This window comes from Pongo abelii, chromosome X, assembly GCF_028885655.2.
Source record: "Pongo abelii isolate AG06213 chromosome X, NHGRI_mPonAbe1-v2.0_pri, whole genome shotgun sequence".
In the NCBI taxonomy this organism is placed as follows: Eukaryota; Metazoa; Chordata; class Mammalia; order Primates; family Hominidae; genus Pongo; species Pongo abelii.
Genome location: NC_072008.2, coordinates 69,723,368 through 69,744,184, shown reverse-complemented (window position 1 = coordinate 69,744,184; position 20,817 = coordinate 69,723,368). Strand labels below are relative to the sequence as shown.

Below are 20,817 nucleotides of genomic sequence, written 5' to 3'. Positions count from 1 at the left end.
GGAAAAATGCTCAATATCACTAATGATCAGGGAAATGAAAATCGAAATCACAATGTGATACCATCTCACTCTTGCAGGAATGGTTATTATCAAAAAATTTAAAAAATACATGTTGGCATCAATGTAGTGAAAAGGGAAGACTTTTATATTGTAGGTTGGAATGTAAACTGGTACAACCACTATGGAAAACAGTGGGGGAGATTCCTTAAAGAACTAAAAGTAGGTCTACTGTTTGATTCAGCAATCCCATTACTAAGTATGTACCCAGAGGAAAAAAAGGCATTATACGAAAAAGATACTTGCACGTGCATGTTTATAGCAGCACAATTAGCAATTGCAAAAATATGGAACCAGCCCAAATGCCCAACAATCAATGAGTGGATAAAGAAAATGTGGTAAATATATACCACTGAATAGTATTTAGCAATAAAAATGAATGAAATAATGGCATTCACAGCAACCTGCATGGAAGTGCAGACTATTATTTTAAGTTAAGTAACTTAGGAATGGAAAAGCAAATATCATCATGTTTTCACTCATATGTGGGAGCTAAGCTATGAGGATGCAAAGGCATAAGAATAATTCATTGGACTTTGGGGACTCGGGGAAAAGGCTGGGGCATGACGAGGGATAAAAGTCTACACATTGGGTACAGTTTACCCGGCTCGGATGATGGGTGCACCAAAATCTCAGAAATCACTACTAAAGAACTTATTCATGTAATCACATACCACCTGTTCCATAAAACCTATGGAAACAGAAAAATAAAAAAAATAAAAATTGCATGTACCCCCTAAATATATAAACCTATTATGTACTCACAAAAATTTAAAAACTTTTTAACGTAGAAAATACATTGTAAACATCTGTGGAAAGTAAAAAAAAAAAAAAATCCTGAGATACAACTAATGCAGTGCTGAAAGAGAAATTAATAGCACTAATTGAATAAGTCAAAAAAGAATAAAAGTCTCAAGTTCATAATCTGAGCTCCCACCTCAAGAACCTAGAAAGAGAACATAATCCCAAAACAAGTGAAAGAAAGGAAATAGTAAATAAAATCAGATAAATCAATGAACTTGAATAAATTATTTTAATATTAGAGAAAAATCAATTAAACAAATATCTGGTTCTCTGAAAATATCAATAAAATTAGTAAATCTCAATCAAGATGGACAAAGAAAAAAGTAAAAAACACAATTTATTAGTATCAAGAATGAAACAGGGGATGTGACTATAAAACCTGCAGACATGAAAAGAAAAATATGGTAATACTATGATGAGCTCTTCACACAGTCATCTGACAACTTAAGTAAAATAAACTGTTTATTATAAAATAGAAACTCTCACAAGAAATTCAATATGAAACATATTATTAGAATAGCTCTAGAACTCTAGAGAAAATTGGATTCATAATTTTAAAACTCCCAAAAAGAAATCTCCAATCACAGATGGTTTCACCAATTAAGTCTACCAAGTATTAAAAGAATTACAAGCAATCGTTTATAATATTTTCCAGAATGTAAAGAACTCTTTCCAATTCATTTTATGAAGCTATTATTTCACTGATATCAAATTTAGGAAAAAAAAAGTAGAAGAAAACTGCAGACCAATATCCCTCATGAACAAAATACAAAAATATTTAGCAGACTACTGGCAAACAAAATTCAGCAGAAAATTTTAATATGTATCATGACCAACTGGCCTTCATTCCAGTGGTATAAGACTTGCTCAATATTCAAACAAACAAAAATCAATGTACTTCACCATATTAACAGGCTAAAGATGAATATATATATATATATATATATATATATATATATATAAGCATATCTCAGATATTGCGGTTTCAGTTCCACACAACTGCCTAAAGCAAGTATCGCAATAAAGTGAGTCACATAAATTTTTCGGTTTCCCAGTGCATATAAAAGTTATGTTTATACTACACTTCAGTTTCTTAAATGTGTAATAGCATTATGTCTAGAAATGTACATACCTTAATTTAAAAATACTTCATTGTTAAAAATGCTATCTGAGCCTTCATTGAGTTGGAATGTTTTTGCTAGTGGAGGGTCTTTCCTCAATGTTGACAGCTGCTGACTGATCAGGGTGGTGGTTCCTGAAGGTTGGAGTGCTGTGGCGTTTTCTTAAAATAAGACAACAATGAAGTTTTCAACATCAATGGATTCTCATGCAAGATTTCTCTCTAGCATGCAATGCTGTTCGATAGCATTTTTTTTTTTTTTTAAACAAGGTCTCATTCTCTCACCCAGGTTGGAGTGCAGTGGTGTTATCATGGCTCGCTGCAACCTCAAACTCCTGGCCTCAAGTGATCCTCCCACCTTGGTCTCCAAAATCGCTGAGATTACAGGCATGAGCCCACACACCTTGCCTGATAGCATTTTACCCACAGTAGAATTTCTCTCAAAACTGGAGTCAATCCTCTCAAATCCTGCCACTGCTTAATCAACTAGGCTTATGTAATATTCTAAATCTTTTGCCGTCATTTCAACAGTGTTCATAGCATCTTCACCAGGAGTAGATTCCTCTCAAGAAACCACTTTTTTTGCTTAGCCATAAGAAGCAACTCTTCATCCGTTATAGTTGTATCATGAAATTGCAGCAATTCCATCACATCTTCAGGCTCAACTTCTAATTCTACTTGTCTTGCTATCTCCAGCACATCAACAGTGGTTTCCTCCACAGAAGCTTTTAACCTCTCAATGTCATCCATAAGGGTTGGAATCAACATATTCCAAATTCCTGTTAATGTTGATATTTTCACTTCCTCCCCTGAAGTACAAATGTCCTTAATGGCATCTATAACACTGAATCATTTCCAGAAGGTTTTCAATTTATTTTTCCAAGATCCATCAGAGGAATCATTATCTCTGGCAGCTAGAGCCTTATGAAATGTATTTCTTAAATAAGACTTGAACGTCAGAATTACTCATTGATCCACAGGCTGTAGAAGGGATATTCTGTTATCAAGCATGAAAACAACATTAATCTGTTTGTACATCTCCATCAGAGCTCTTGGGTGACTAGATGCATTGTCAATAAGCAGTAATATTTTAAGAGGAGTCCTTCTGAGCAGTAGGTCTCAACAGTGGGCTTAAAATATTCAGTACACCATGCTGTAAACAGGTATGCTGTCATCCAGGCTTTATAGTTCCATCTATAGAGCTTACACTGAGTAGATTTAGCATAATTTTTAATGGTCCTAGGATTTTAGAATGGTAAATGAGCATTGGCTTCAACTTAAAATTCACCATCTGCATTAGCCCCTAACAAGAGAGTCAGCCTGTGCTTTGAAGTCAGACATTGACTTCTCCTAGATGGCAGCTCCTTCCAATAGAAGGGTGTTTATCAACATTCAAAATCTGCTGTCTATTGTAACCACCTTCCTCAACTATCTTAGCTAGTTCTTGTGGAGTACTTGCTGCAGCTTTTCCATCAGCACTTGCTGCTTCACCTTGTATTTTTATGTTATGAAGACAGCTTCTTTCCTTAAACCTCATGAAACAACTTCTGGTATCTTCCAATTTTTATTATGCAGATTCTTCACCTCTCTCAGCCCTCATATAATTGAAGACAGTTAGGGCCTTGCTCTGAATTAGGCTATGGCTTAAGGGAATTTTGTGGCTTATTTGATCTTCTATCCAGACCATTAGAAGTTTCTTCCTACAACCAATAAGACAGTTTTACTTTTGTGTCATTTATGTGTTTACTGGAGTAGCACTTTTAATTTCTTTTAAGAACTTTTAGTTTACACAACTTGGCTGTTTAGTGCAAGCAACCTGTTTTCAGACTATCTTGGCTTTCAAAATGCCCTCTTCACTAAGTGTAATCATTTTTCGCCTTTGATCTAAAGTGAGAAATATGCTACTCTTCTTTTCACTTGAACATTTAGAGGCCATTGCGTCTCAGAAAATAGGGAGACAAGACGAGAGGGAAAGAGACAGGAAATGGGAGGGGAAGGGGGTTAATGGCCAGTCCATGGAGTAATCAGAACACACACATTTATTGATTTAGTCTGTTGTCTTATATGGGCATGGTTTGTGGCACCTCAAAACAATTAGAATATAGCATCAAAGATAACTAATCACAAATCACCACAATAGATATAATGACAATGAAAAAGGTTGAAATATTGTGTGAATTATCAAAATGTGACACATGCTTTTGGAAAATGGCACCCATAGACTTGCTTGACATAGAGTTACCAAAACCCTTCAATTTGTAAAAAAATAAAAAAATAAAAAAATTGCAATACTTGCAAATTGCAATAAAGTGAAGCACAATAAGACAAAGTATATATATCCTTCAGTGCAGAAAAAGCATTTGCTAAAATTCAACACATGTACATGATAAAGACTCTCTGAAAACCAGGAATACATGGGAACTTCCTCAACTTGATAAAGAACTTCTACAAAATGCCTACAGCTAGCATTATACTTGATGGTGAAAAGCTGAATGTTTTCTCCCTACAATTGGGAACAAGGCAAGGATGTATGCTCTTACTACTCCTAATTGATATAGTTCTAGTCATTCCAGACACTGCAATAAGGCAAGATAAGGATATAACAGTATACAAATTGGAAAGGAAGAAATAATAGTATCCCTATTAGCAGATGATATACTGTCTATGTAGAAAATCCCAAGGGGCCCACAAAACACTCCCAGAACTAGTAAGTGAATTCAGCAAGGTCTCAGGATACAAGATCAACATAAAATCAAATGTATCTCTAAATATTAGCAATGACCATGTGAACAACAAAATTAAAAATACAATACCATTTATAATTTACATTTGGCCAAAAGGCTGAAATACTTAGGTATAAATATAACAAACTATAGAGAGGATCTGTATGCTGAAAACTACACGAGGCTGATGAAAAAGTATTAGGGGAGATTTAAATAGATGCAGAGATATGAATTCATGGATTGGAATACTTAAAATAGAAATATGTCAATTTTACACAATTCCTACAATAACCCTAGCAAGATATTTGGTAGATATAGACAAGATTATTCTAAAATGTATATGGAAAGATAAAGAAATGAAAACAGTTAAAACAATTTTGAAAATAAGAAATTGGAAAGAAACATTCTTCCTAATTCGAACAGTAATCCAGATTGTATGGAATTAATGCTGGAATAGACAGGCTAGTGGAACAGAAATAGACCCACATAAATATGCCTAATTTTTGACAGAGGTGCAAATTCAAGTTGCCTTTTCAAAAATGGAATGCTGGAGCAATTGTGCATCCATAGGTAATAAACCTCTATCTGATTCTTATGTCTTATACCAAAGTTACTCAAAATGGATCAAAGACTTAAATGTAATACAACAAACTATAAAAATTTTAGCAAAAAAAAAAAAGGGCAGAAGAAAATACATAGGATCTAGGACTAGGTGGAATTTTTAGACTTAACACCAAAAGCACAATCCATAAAAGAAAAATCGATAGACTGAATTTTTTCAAATATAAAATTTTTGTTCTGCAAAATACCCTGTTAAGAAGATGAAAGACAAACTACAGGCTAGGCGAAAATATTTAACTGCATATCCAATAAAGGACCAGTATCTAGAAAGTAGTCTCAAAACTTAAGAGTAAAAATAAATCAAATTAGAAAGTAAGTAAAAGGCATGAAAATACATTTTAGCAAAGAGGATATACAGATGGCAAACACGCACATAAAAAGATGATCAACATCACTAGCCACAAAGGAAATGCAAATTAAAAACACAAATGAGATATCACTGCACACCTGTCAAATGGGCTAAAATACAAAGTAGTCCAAAAAGCACAGGAAAAGATGCTCAGCATCATCGCTCATTAGGGAAATGCAAAACAAAACCATGAGATACACTTCATGCCCACTAGGATGGCCATTAACAAAATGATAATAACAAGTGTTGATGAAGATGTGGAGAAATTAGAACCCTTATACATTTGCTGGAGGGAATATAAAATGGTACATCTACTTTGCAAAACAGTCTGACAGTTTCTCAGTAAATTAAATATAAAGTTAGCACATGACCCGGCAATTCCACTCCCTGGGTGTACACTCATGAGAACTGAAACAATGTGTCAACAAAAAGACTTGTACAAAAATGTTCATAGCAGCATTATTCATAACAATCAAAAGACAGAAACAACCCAAATGTTCATTAACTAGTGAATGGATAAACTACATGTAGTATATCTACAAATGGAATATTGTTTGGGCATTAAAATGAATGAAGTACTGATACAGGCCACCACATGCATCAACCTAGAAAACATACAAAGTGGAAGAAACTAGTCACAAAAGACCACAAATGTTATGATTACATTTAGATGAAACACTCAGAACAGACAAATCTGTTAAAACAGAAAGTAGATTAGTGGTTGCCTTGGGCTGGAGGAAATGCGTTGATTAGGTGATGATGGCTAAGAGATGCAGGATTTATTTTTGGGGTAATGAAAATGTTCTAACATGAATTGTTGTAATGGAATCATAACTTGGAAAACATTAAAAGCCATCAAATTGTACACTTTAAGCAGGTGCATTGTATGATGTATAAATTATATCTCAGTAAAGGTGTCCCCAAAGTAAAATATAATGATGAAGGCAACAATAATCTGGCAGCTAATAAGAGTATTTTAGTCATGAGGGAGGAGCCAAGATGGCCGAATAGGAACAGCTCTGGTCTACAGCTCCCAGCGTGAGCGACTCAGAAGACAGGTGATTTCTGCATTTCCATCTGAGGTACCAGGTTCATCTCACTAGGGAGTGCCAGACAGTGGGTGCAGGACACTGGGTGCAGAGCAGTGTGTGTGAGCCAAAGGAGGGTGAGGCATTGCCTCACTCGGGAAGCACAAGTGGTCAGGGAATTCCCTTTCCTGGTCAAGGAAAGGGGTGACAGACAGCACCTGGAAAATTGGGTCACTCCCACCCAAATACTGCGCTTTTCCAACGGGCTGAGGAAACAGCGCACCAGGAGATTATATCCTGCACCTGGCTCAGAGGGTCCTACACCCACGGACTCTCACTGATTGCTAGCACAGCAGTCTGAGATCAAACTGCAAGGCAGCAGTGAGGCTGGGGGAGGGGCGCCCGCCATTGCCCAGGCTCGCTTAGGTAAACAAAGCAGCCGGGAACTAGAAATTCCATTTGATCCAGCCATCCCATTACTGGGTATATACCCAAAGGACTATAAATCATGCTGCTATAAAGACACATGCACACGTATGTTTATTGTGGCACTATTCACAATAGCAAAGACTTGGAACCAACCCAAATGTCCAACAATGATAGACTGGATTAAGAAAATGTGGCACATATACACCATGGAATACTATGCAGCCATAAAAAGGATGAGTTCATGTCCTTTGTAGGGACATGGATGAAATTGGAAATCATTCTCAGTAAACTATCGCAAGGACAAAAAACCAAACACCGCATGTTCTCACTCATAGGTGGGAATTGAACAATGAGAACAGATGGACACAGGAAGGGGAACATCACACTCTGGGGACTGTTGTGGGGTGGGGGGAGGGATAGCATTAGGAGATATACCTAATGCTAAATGATGAGTTAATGGGTGCAGCACACCAACATGGCACATGTATACATATGTAACTAACCTGCACATTGTGCACATGTACCCTAAAACTTAAAGTGTAACAATAATAATAATAATAATAATAATAATAATAATAAAAGAGTATTTTAGTCATTATGTACTCTAGGAATATACTGAAGGAGGTTGCCTATGTTGAATTGTACTAGTACCTGTATTAACCCTGAAATACTGGCACCATGGTGAAACTGGATGTTTCAGGAAAAAGCTGGGGCAAACCCAGAAAACCTTGAAGATATGTATAGTCAGCATTACATAATCATGTTTTGGTCAACAATGGATCACATATATGATGATGGTCCCATAAGATTATGATAGAGCTGAAAAATTCCCATCACCTAGTGACTCTGCAACCATTATAACATTATAGCATAAGATTTTACTCATATGTTCGTGGTGATGCTGGTGTAAACAAACATACTATGCTGCCAGTCATACAAATGTAGAGCATATGCAATTATATACAGTAAATAATACCTGACAATGATAATAAACAACTATGTTACTGGTTTCTGTATTTACTTCACTATACTTTTTATTGTTATTTTAGAGTGTACACTTTCTACTTAGTTTTTTTTTTTTAAAGTTAAGTGTAAAACAGCCTCAGGCAAGTCCTCCAGGAGGTATTCCAGAAGGCATTGTTATCATAGTAGGTGACAGCTTCATGTATGTTATCGCCCCTGAATATCTTCTAGTGGCACAAGATGTGGAAGTAGAAGAGAGTGATACTGATGATCCTGGCCCTGCGTTGGCCTACGCTAATGTGTGTGTGCGTCTTTGTGTTGACAAAGAGTTTTAAAAGTTAAAAAAAAATGAAATTAAATTAAAATTGAAAAGCTTATATACAATGTGTTTGCATTTTAAGCTAAGTGTTACTATAAATAAATTAAAAAGTTAAAACGTTTTTAAAATTCACGAAGTTATAAGTTATAGTAAGCAAAGGTTAATTTATTATTAAATAAAAATTTAAAAATAATTTTTCTGTAGCCTAAGCATATAGTGTTTATAAAGTCTACAGTATATATAGCAATGTCCTAGGTTTTCACATTCAATCGCCACTCACTCACTGATATACCCAGAGCAACTTCCAGTTCTGCAAGCTCCATTCACCCAAAGTGTCAAAGACAGGTGTACCATTTTTAATCTTTTATACCATATTTTTACTGTCCATTTTCTATGTTTAGAGACACAAACACTTGTCTTTGGGTTACAACTACCTGCAGTATTTACTATAGTAACAGCTGGAGAAGTTTGCAGCCTAGGAGCACGAGGCTATACCATATAGTCTAGTTGTGTAATAGGCTTGTAATAGTCCATTCTAATGCTGCTATAAAGAACTGCCCTAGACTAAGAAAGAGGTTTGACTCACAGTTTCACAGGGCTCGGGAGACCTCAGGAAACTTACAATCATGGTGGAAGGGGAGGCAAACATGTCCTTCACATGGCAGCAAAAGGGAAAAGTACCAAGCCGTAGGGGGAAAGCCCCTTATAAAACCATCAGATCTCGTGAGAACTCACTCAATATCATGAGAATAGCATAAGGGTAACTGCTCCCATGATTAAATTACCTCCCACCAGGTCCATCGCATGACACATGGGGATATGGGAACTACAATTCAAGGTGAGATTTAGGTGGGGACACAGAGCTAAACCATATCAAGGTATACCATCTAGGTTTGTGTAAGTATACTCTATGATACTCACATAATGACAAAATTGCCTAACAATCCATTTCTCAGAAAGAATCCCTACAGTTAAGTGATACATGACTGTACTCCAATGGTGCCCACCTGATGACTAGACACCCCTTTTTTGCGGTAGCCTCTTTGTTAACACTGACCTAGGTCTTTATTGTCTCATAACTGATGACCAAAATCTACTAATTGGTCTTTTTCCTTTTATTCTCTGCCCCACAAAGCTTTTGCTTACATTTACAGCCATCCTGCACATCCCTGCCTCATCTCCTTTTGAGTTAAAAAGTTCTAGTAGCACTCCACTCTCAAGAGCTAAACATGCAAAGTTTGTCATTCAAGGTCCTTCCTAATCTGATCACCTCCTAACCTTTTGCACTCTTTAACATACTCCCCAGGTGATCTCATTCACCTCTTCTTTTTTAAACTATCAACTAAGTTACTAATGGCTTCCATATCTAGATCTCCAGTCTCAACCTACATTCATGTGAGTATCCATCTCCACGTGAATGTCTTCCATAGGCACTTCACAGGCTCTGGAACCAGACTGAGTTTGAATCTCGGCTTCAACTTGTGCTGTGTGACCCTGGAAAAGTTACATAATCTTATATGAAAATTGGAATACTAATAATTGTACCTACCTTATAGGATTGTTATGAGAATTAAATTAATTAATACATGTAAATTGCTTAAGACACTGACTGCACTGTGGTAAGTGCTCAGTTCATGTTGGCTTAAATTATAATTACTATTATTCACCAAACTGAATGTATCATCTTCCTGTCTTACTTGGTCCTTCCCATGTGTTCTTTCCTTGTTATCTCTCCAGGCTCTGCAACCAAAAACTTGGGACTCTTAATTACCTCCTTCCTTTTCTTCTTATTAAATCAAGAACCAATACGAAATGGTTTTACCCGTATTATTCTTAGTCTTTTTTCTCTCTCTATCACTATTACCTATACTCGATTTTAGGCATTCATCTCCTTTAAGAACTATAATACCTCCCACACAATCTCCCTTCCTCTGATCTTGTCTTCTTCAAATCCATCCTCTACCCACAGAGCAATGTACATAAAAGGTAAATTAAAACAAATAAATGAAATGCAAGTCTGACCAAGTCATGTCTATATTTACAATTCTGTAATGGCAAGCCATACACTTGTTTAAGTCCAAGCACAATGCCCTCCATGCTCCTCTCTACTTATCTAATTCATTACTATATCTACCAATATATCTACTTATCTAATTTATACCTTTCAATGCTATTAATGATTAGTGGATGCCCATGAGACCATAGCATTTGTGCAACCCTTGATCTATATTACTTTACATTTCATTTCTTTATGAAAATATTTTCTTGAAATATTGGGTTTTAATGCTCCCCAAAGTCAAGGACCATTGCTTACATCTCTCTATATATTTTATCTCATTATTTTCTAAACTACAGGCCACAACCAATTAAATCAATTAAGTGTGTCACACTAGCATTGTTTTAAAAAATAAAACAGAATAAAGGATATCAGAGAGCACTGCATGTAATAAGAATAAAATGCCAGTTATCAATTTATTGACTTCAGTTCCAAGAGCCCTTCTCAGCAGACTCATCCAGGAAATGGTGAACAGCAGCGTGCAGCATCACCCCATGGGAAGCTTCTCTCTGGCAAACCTTTAGGCATAGAGTGCCATCAGTGTGGCTTCTTCCCATAAAATGCTTCCCTATCACCACCCAAGCAGTTTCCCAAAAAATGCTGCTCGCATGTCACCACATGAATGGCTACCCCTACTACCTTCTCAGGCAGCTTTGAAGTAGGCTCCAAGGCAGGGTACCTCTTCACGAATAATTCCCCATAGGATTCCAGAAAACAAATTTCCCCAGATTATCCGTGAGTCATTTCAGTGTAGCATCTCAGCTAATTTCTCTACCAACCAGTGAGTCATGACCACGCCCTTTCCAGCAAGGTCTAGATCTCAGTCCTCAGTCCCTCAGCCAAGGGAAAGATGGTCTTCTAGTTTTATTCCTTCCCTGGGCACTCTATCCCAGCACTAAGAGTAGTAGCTGCTCCCTATGTCCGCTATTCCTGTATTCTTTTTTTAAATTTTACTTTAAGTTCTGGGATACATCTGCTGAATGTGCAGGTTGGTTACATAGATTTACATGTGCCATGGTGGTTTGCTGCACCTATCAAACAGTCATTTAGGTTTTAAGCCCCACATGCTCTAGATATTTGTCCTAATGCCCTCCCTCTTCTTGTCCCCCACCCCCTGACAGGCCCTGGTGTGTGATGTTACCCTCCCGGTGTCCATGTGTTCTCATTGTTCAACTCCCACCTACGAGTAAAAATTTGTGGTGTTTGGTTTTCTGTTCCAGTGTTAGTTTGCTGAGGATGACGGTTTCCAGCTTCATCCATATCCCTGCAAAGGACAGGAACTCATTCTTTTTTACGGCTGCAAAGTATTCCATGGTGTATATGTGCCACATTTTCTTTATCCAGTCTATCATTGATGGGCATTTGGGTTGGCTCCAAGTCTTTCCTATTGTAAAAATTGCTACAATAAATATACATGTGCATATGTCTTTATAGTAGAATGATTTATAATCCTTTGGGTATATACACAGTAATGGGGTTGCTGGGTCAAATAGTATTTCTGGTTCTAGATCCCCAAGGACTCGCCACACTGTTTTTCACAACTGTTGAACTAATTTACACTCCCACCAATAGTGTACAACCATTCCTATTTCTCTACATCCACCCCAGCATCTGTTGTTTCCAGACTTTTAATGATCACCATTCTAAATGGTGTGAGATGGTATCTCCTTTTAGTTTGATTTTCATTTCTCTAATGACCAGTGATAATGAGCTTTTTTTCATATGTTTGTTGGCCACATAAATGTCTTCTTTTGAGAAGTGTTTGTTCATATCCTTCATCCACCGTTTGATGGGTTTGATTTTTTTCTTGTAAATTTGTTTGAGCTCCTTGTAGATTTTGGATATCAAACCTTTGCAGATGGTTAGATTGCAAAAATTTTCTCTCATTATGTAGGTTGTCTGTTCACTCTGATGATAGTTTCTTTTGCTGAGCAGAAGCTCTTTCGTTTAATTAGATCCCATTTGTTAATTTTGGCTTTTGTTGCCATTGCTTTTGGTGTTTTAGTCATGAAGTCTTTGCCCATGCCTATGTCCTGAATGGTATTGCCTAGATTTTCTTCTAGGGTTTTAATGGTTTTAGGTTTTAAGTTTAAGTCTATAATCCATCTTGCATTAATTTTTGCATAAGGTATAAGGAAGGGGTCCAGTTTCTGTTTTCGGCATATGGCTAGTCAGTTTTCCCAGCATCATTTATTAAATAAAAATCAGTTCCCCATTTCTTGTTTTTGTCAGGTTTGTCAAAAATCAGATGGTTGCAGACGTGTGGTGTTATTTCTGAGGCCTCTGTTCTGTTCCATTGGTCTATATATCTGTTTTGGTGCCAGTATCATGCTGTTTTGGTTACTGTAGCCTTGTAGTATAGTTTGAAGTCAGGTAGCATGATACCTCCAGCTTTGTTCTTTTTGCTTAGGATTGTCTTGGCTGTGCAGGCTCTTTTTTGGTTCCATATGAAATTTAAAGTAGTTTTTTCTAATTCTGTGAAGAAAGTCAATGGTAGCTTGATGGTAATAGTACTGAATCTACAAATACTTTCGGTAGTATGGCCATTTTCACGATACTGATTCTTCCTATCCATGAAAATGGAATGTTTTCCCATTTGTTTGTGTCCGCTCTTATTTCATTGAGTGTTGCGGGAAGTCAGGGACCCCGAAAGGAGGGACTGGCTGAAGCCATGGCAGAAGAACATAAATTTTGAAGATTTCATGGACATTTATTAGTTCCCCACTTTTATAATTTCTTACACCTGTCTTTACTGCAATCTCTGAACATAAATTGTGAAGATTTCATGGATATTTATCACTTCTGTAATCAATACTCTTGTGATTTCCTAGGCCGGTCTTTACTTTAATCTCTTAATCCTGTCATCTTCATAAGCTGAGGATGTATGTCACCTCAGGACCCTGTGATGATTGCGTTGACTGCACAAATTGTTTGTAAAGCATGTGTGTTTAAACAATATGAAATCTGGGCACCTTGAAAAAAGAACAGGATAACAGTAATGTTCAGGGAACAAGGGAGATAACCATCAGGTCTGACTGCCTGAGAGACAGGTGTAACAGAGCCATATTTCTCTTCTTACAAAAGCAAATAGGAGAAATATTGATGAATTCTTTTTCTCAGCAAGGAACAGCCCTGAGAAAGAGAATGCATTCCTAGGGGGAGGTCTCTGAAATGGCCGCTCTGGGAATGTCTGTCTTATACGGTTGCAGATGAGGGATGAAATAAGCCCCAGTTCCCCATAGTGCTCCCAGGCCTATTAGGATGAGGAAATTCCCGCCTAGTAAATTTCAGTCAGACGGGTTTTCTACTCTCAAACCCTGTCTCCTGATAAGATGTTATCAATGACAATGCGTGCCTGAAACTTCATTAGCAATTCTAATTTTGCCCCAGTCCTGTGATCTTGCTCTGCCCCCATTTGCCTTGTGATATTTTATTGCCCTTGAAGCATGTGATCTCTGTGACCCACATCCTATTCGTACGCCCCACCCCTTTTGAAATCCATAATAAAAACTTGCTGGTTTTGCGGCTCAGGGGGCATCACGGAATCTGCCGACATGTAATGTCTCTCCCGGACACCCAGCTTTAAAATTTCTCTCTTTTGTAGTCCTTCCCTTTATTTTTACATTGAGTTATCAGGGACGGGTTCCTCTGATACTTGAGAAGTGGTTTTTGTTCTCCTTGAAGTAGTCCTTCACGTGCCTTGTAAGTTGTATTCCTAGGTATTTTACTGTCTTTGTAGCAATTGTGAATGGGAGTTCACTCATGATTTAGCTCTCTGTTTGTCTACTATTAGTGTATAGAAATGCTTGTAATTTCTGCACATTGATTTCTGTATCCTGAGACTTTGCTGACGTTGCTTATCAGCTTAAGGAGTATTTGGGCTGAGATGATAGGCTTTTTTAAATATACAATCATGTCATCTGCAAACAGAGACAATTTGACTTCCTTTCCTCCTATTTGAATACCCTTTATTTCTTTCTCTTGCCTGATTGCTCTGGCCAGAACTTCCAATACTGTGATGAATAGGAATGGGGAGAGAGAGTATCCTTGTCTTGTGCTGGTTTTCAAAGGTAATGCCTCCAGCTTTTGCCCATTTGGTATGATACTGGCTATGGGTTTGTCATAAATAGCTCTTACTATTTTGAGATATGTACCATCAATACCTAGTTTATGGAGAGTTTTTAGCATCAAGGTGTGTTGAATTTTATCAAAGGCCTTTTTTTCACCTATTGAGCTAATCATGTGGTTTTTCTCATTGGTTCTGTTTATGTGATGGGTTATACTTATTGATTTGCATAGGCTGAACCAGCCTTGCATCCCAGGGATGAAGCCAACTTGATCATAGTGAATAAGCTTTTTGATGTGCTGCTGCGTTGTTTGCCAGTATTTTATTGAAGATATTTTCCTCGATGTTCATCAGGGATATTGGCCTAAAACTTTTCTTTTCTTGTTGTGTCTCTGCCAGGTTTTGGAATCAGGATGATGCTGGCCTCATAAAATGAGTTAGGGAGAAGTCCCTCTTTTTCTATTGATTGGAATAATATCAGAAAGAATGGCTCCTACTAGTACTTCTGGAAGAATTAGGCTGTGCATCCATGTGGTCCTGGCTTTTTTGGTTGGTAGGTTGTTAATTACTGCCTCAATTTCAGAACTTGTTATTGGTCCATTCAGGGATTCAATTTCTTTTTGGTTTAGTCTTGGGAGGGTGTATGTGTCCAGGAATTCATCCATTTCTTCTAGATTTTCTAGCTTATTTGTGTAGAGGTGTTTATAGCATTCTCTGATGGTAGTTTGTATTTCTGTGAGATCAGTGGTGATGTCCCCTTTAACATTTGTATTGTGTCCATTTGATTCTTCTCTCTTTTCTTCTTTATTAGTCTAGCTAGTGGTTATTTATTTTGTTAATCTTTTCAAAAAACCAGCTCCTGGATTCATTGATTTTTTTGAATGGTTTTTCTTGTCTCTATCTCCTTCAGTTCTGCTCCGATCTTAGTTATTTATTGCCTTCTGCTAGCTTTTGAATTTGTTTGCTCTTGCTTCTCTAGTTATTTTAATGTGATGTTAGGGTGTTGAGTTTAGATTTTTCCCGCTTTCTGATGTGGGCATTTAGTGCTATAAATTTCCCTCTAAACCCTGCTTTAGCTGTATCCCAGAGATTCTGGTACATTGTAACTTTGTTCTCATTGGTTTCAAATAACATCTTTATTTCTGCCTTAATTTCATTATGTGCCCAGTAGTCACTCAGAAGCAGGACATTCAGTTTCCATGTAGATGTGCCATTTTGAGTGAGTTTCTTAATCCTGAGTCCTAATTTGTTTGCTCTGTGGTCTGAGAGACTGTTTGTTATAATTTCCATTCTTTTGAATTTGCTGAGGAGTGTTTTACTTCCAACTATGAAGTCGATTTTAGAGTAAGTGCTATGTGGTTCTGAGAAGAATGTATATTCTGTTGATTTGGGGTGAAGAGTTCTGTAGATGTCTACTAGGTCTGCTTGGTCCAGAGCTGAGTTCAAGTACTGAATAGCCTTGTTAATTTTGTCTCGTGGATCTAATGTTGACAGTGGGGTGTTATAGTCTCCCATTATTATTGTGTGGGAGTCTAAGTCTCTTTGTAGGTCTCTATGAACTTGTTTTATGAATCTGGGTGCTCCTGTATTGGGTGCATATATAATTAGGATAGTTAGCTCTTCTTGTTGCATTGATCCCTTTACCATCATGTAATGTCCTTGTCTTTTTGATCTTTGTTGGTTTAGTCTGTTTTATCGGAGACTAGGATTGCAACCCCTGCTTTTTTTTTTTTTTTTCTTTACCTTTGTTTGGTAAATATTCCTCCATCCCTTTTTTTGAGCCTATGTATGTCTCCGTATGTTAAATGGGTATCCTGAATACAGCACACTGATGGGTCTTGACTCTTTATCCAACTTGCCACTCTGTGTCTTTTAATTGGGGCAATCAGCTCTTCTTGAGGAGTATCTTAGTGGTGTCTTCTGTATTTCCTGAATTTGAATATTGGCCTATCTTTCTAGGTTGTGGAAGTTCTCCCAAATAATATCCTGAAGTGTATTTAACAACTTGTTTCCATTCTCCCCATCACTTTCAGTGACCCCAATCAATCATAGGTTTGGTCTTTTCACATAGTCCCATATTTCTTGGAGGCTTTGTTTGTTCCTTTTCGTTCTTTTTTCTCTAATCTTGTCTTCACACTTTATTTCATTAAGCTGACTTCAATCTCTGATATCCTTTCTTCCACTTGATCAATTTGGCTATTGATACTTCTGTATCCTTCACGAAATTCTCGTACTGTGTTTTTCAGCTCCATCAGGTCATTTACGTTCTTCTCTAAACTGGTTATTCTAGTTAACAGTTCCTGTAACCTTTTGTGAAGGTTCTTAGCTTCCTTGCATTGGGTGAGAACATCCTCCTTTTGCTCAGAGGAGTTTGTTATTACCCACTTTCTGAAGCCTACTTCTGTCAATTTGTCAAACTCATTCTCTGTCCAGTTTGCACCCTTGCTGGAGATGAGTTTCAATCATTTGGAGGAGATGAGGCTGTCTTGTTTTTGGAATTTTCAGCGTTTTTGAGCTGGTTTTTCCTCATCTTCATGGATTGATCTACCTTTTATCTTTGAGGCTGATGACCTTTGGATGGGGTTTCTGTGTGTGTGTGTGTGGGGGGGGGTCCTTTTTGTTGATGTTGAAATTATTGTTTTCTGTTGGTTAGTTTTTCTTCCAACAGTCAGGAATCTCTTCTGCAGTTCTGCTGCAGTATGCTGGAGGGCCACACCAGACCCTATTTGCCTGGGTATCACCAGCAGAGGCTGCAGAACAGCAAAGACTGCTGCCTACTCCTTCCTCTGGAAGCTTTGTCCCAGAGTGACACTGGTCTGGTGCCAGCCAGAGCTCTCCTGTATGAGGTGTCTGTCAACCCACTGGGAGGTTTCTCCCAGTCAGGAGGCACGGTGGTCAGGGACCCACTTGAGAATGCATTCTGTCCCTTAGCAGAGCTTGAGCACTGTGGTTGGAGAACTCCCCTTGTCAGGATCCGCTGCTCTCCTCAGAGCTGGCAGGCAGGAACATTTAAGTCCACTGAAGCTGCACCCACAGCCACGCCTTCCCCCAGGTGCTCTGTACCAGTGAGATGAGAGTGTTATTTATAAGCCCCTGACTGGGGTTGCTGCCTTTCTTTCAGAGATGTCCTGCCCAGTCAAGAGGAATCTAATGAGGCAGTCTGGCCACAGTCACTTTGCCTCACTGTGTTTAGTTCCGCCCAGTCCTTAGCAGGGTCATGGCAAAGCCACCTACTCAAGTCTCAGTAATGGTGGACACCCCTCCCCCACCATGCTCAATCATCTCAGGTGGACTTCAGACTGCTCTGCTGACAGTGAGAATTTCAAGCCAGTGGTTCTTAGCTTGCTGGGCTCTGTGGGAGTGGGTCCCACTGAGTGAGACCACGTAGCTCCCTGGCTTCAGCCCCCTTTTCAGGGGAGTGAACAATTCTGTCTTGCTGGGGTTCCAGGCACCACTGGGGTAGGAAAAAAAAAACTGCAGCTAGCTCTGTGTCTGCCCAAACAGCCGCCCCATTTTGTGCTTGAAACCCAGGGCCCTGGTGGTGTAGGCACATGAGGGAATCTCCTGGTCTGCAGATTGCAAAAACTGTGGGAGAAGTGTATTATCTGGGCCAGATAGCACAGTCCCTCATGGCTTCCCTTGGCTGAAGAAGGGAGGTCCCTGGCCCCTTGCACTTCCCCGGTGAGGTGACATCCCACCCTGCTTCCGCTTGCCCTCCGTGGGCTGCACCCACTGCCTAACCAGTCCCAATGAGATGAACAGGGTACGTTAGTTGGAAATGCAGAAATTACCTGCCTCCTGCATTGGTTTCTCTGGGAGCTGCAGACTGTTCCACCACCTTGCCACCTTGCCAGATCCCCCTGTTCCTGTATTCTTTGGAATTCTCTTTATCCCCTATCAGTCAGTCTCCCACTACTCCAGTCTTTTGTTATAGTTGTTAATTCCTTATAATAACTGTCTGTGTTCAAATTACTTTGTGGTTCCTATTAGTATCTCTTGATTGTTATTTGACACAATAAAATTATTTTCTGAACTTTTGTTCCAGTTGTGTGTGTGTGTGTGTGTGTGTGTGTGTGTGTGTGTGTACTAAGACATGACTGTAAAATGCATTTATAACTATGGGTCACAGTTTAAAAGTTTGAAATTTCTCCCTCATTCATATCAGGTACTTAATAAATGAGATGCACACACATTCTAAGAGCTAGTTTAAGAAAGGCATTTTTCAAAAGCAAAATTTTCCCAAAATAATTTTAAAGGATCCTGATAAAAAACAAAATTGGTGTTTTAACAAGACATATGACCCATCAAACAGCCCTTAAGCAGCTCTTTAATGAAGTCATATTTAAAAGAAAGATATATAAAAATGGAAGAAGGACATTTGACAAAGGATGAGAACACAAAAGTCACAGTGCAGTAACTCTAAGAATTGTATTAAGGCTAAAGCCCAGAGTGACATAAGGGTTACAAAGATGCTAATTACAATACAAAATGACTTATTAAAAGAAGAATCAGACCAAAAAGTCCCATATAAGTAATGGGCTCACTCTTTTTAAAATACACTATCACATTATCAGATAAAAAAGCAGGACTATTCAACCTCTATTTGTTTCATTTTCTCTACAAAAATGATTATCAAACTAGAATGTGTGAACAAATATGGTTATGAGAGAACTGAAGTACATTATGATATATGAGGACAGAGTAAAGGAATATTCAGCTATTCTAAAATAATATAATTTCCAGGACCAGATACATTATAAACTTGGACACATAAAATGGCTGATAGGACTTTGAAAGTAGAAGAGATACCTGAACACTGTATATAACATTTTCTGGCTTTTCTAAAATGGAGAAGAGGGAAAAACCAACAACTACATAAACTATAGAATGTCAAAAATAACATGAAAGCCCAGAAAAATTCTAGAATAAATTACTATTATAGATGATTCATGAATAACCTAGAATGGAAATTGGTAGTAGCCAGCATGAACCCAATAAAACTAGTAATGCTAAATTAACCTCTTTTGGTTGATTAGACTGAAAGAGCTAACACACACCAGAGATATGCTCTATCTTGTTCAGTTAAAGATTTGACATATTTTTCAAGATGCCCCAAAGTTAGATGAATTTGTAATTAGTAGGTTACAAAGAAAGGATAAGATTAATTAATTCATGTCAACTTGGAGAAACGTATCTAGGAACAAACCAGTAAAGGCTCCACTTTTGTCCTTTTCTTCTAAAAAATTTTAACAACTTATGGACAAAGGAGGCACGATTGCCAAATCTGGGTTGGATGGCTAGTAGGATGCATAAGGCAACATGGTGTAGTATAATAGTTCTCAATCTTTTTGGTCTCAGGATCCCTTTACACTCTTGAAAAGTTTACAGGACTCCACAAAACTTTTGTTTATGTGAATTCTACCAATAGTAACCATATTATAATGGATCAATTTTTAGTTATTAATATATTTTCAATAACAATAAGCCCTTTACATGTTAATATAAAAACAATTATTTTTTACAAAAAAAATTTAGAGAGAAAAGTGGTACTGTTTTACACTTTTACAAATCTCTTCAATGTCTCACTTGTGTAGTTGTGGCAAAATTCTTGGATATTCTACTCCATTTGAACTTGATCTTTCTTAGCCAAAAGGCCAAAAAATGATTCTCTGCTCCATTTTCTTCAATGTTTCTTCTTTTTGCTTTTCAGTTTTGCAGTTTTCTACTGATATATCCTCAAGCTCAGAGTGTCTTTTCTCAACCATACCCATTCTATTAATAGGCCCATTAAAAGCATTCTTCATTTCTATCCAGCCTTTCTTTTTGATTCTTAGAATTTCCATGTCTCTGCTTACATTACTAATCTATTCTTACATGTTGTCTATTTTTCCATTAGAACCCTTAGTATATTAATCATCGTTTTTTAATTTGATTTTTAATTGCATTCCTTTGCCCCTTCCTCCATCTTCAAAGCCATCAGTATCATATCTTGTTTTAGTCACCACATTGCCTTCGTCTTTGATCACACATCTCCTTCTGTCTCCCTCTTATAAGGACATGTATGACACCAATAGAGCTGTATTAGTCCATTCTTGCATTGCTATAAAGAAATACCTGGGAGTGGATAATTTATAAAGAAAATAGGTTTCATCAGCTCACAGTTGTGCAGGTTGTACAAGAAGCAGAGAGGCATCTGATTCTGGGAAAGCCGCAGAAAGCTTATAATCATGGTGTGAAATGGCAGAAGCCACATCACATGGCAAAATCAGGAGCAAGAGAGAG

At 37.7% G+C, this 20,817-nt stretch overlaps 1 protein-coding gene across 7 annotated transcripts in view; it reads right to left on the bottom strand.

Annotated features, from left to right (window-relative positions):
• The window catches only part of ZC3H12B (zinc finger CCCH-type containing 12B), a 459,035-nt gene that overhangs the window by 381,852 nt on the left and 56,366 nt on the right, over positions 1–20,817 (bottom strand). For 4 of the 7 annotated variants that reach the window (XM_054544659.2, XM_054544661.2, XM_054544660.2 and 1 more), the window contains exon 3: positions 9,803–9,907. The exons of 2 other annotated variants lie outside the window; for them this stretch is intronic. The gene's annotated coding sequence lies outside the window, so the exon portion shown is untranslated. Of the gene's footprint in view, positions 1–2,209; positions 3,682–9,802; positions 9,908–20,817 lie in introns of those variants that run through there. One more of the 7 variants, XR_010138966.1, reaches the window with a different exon arrangement.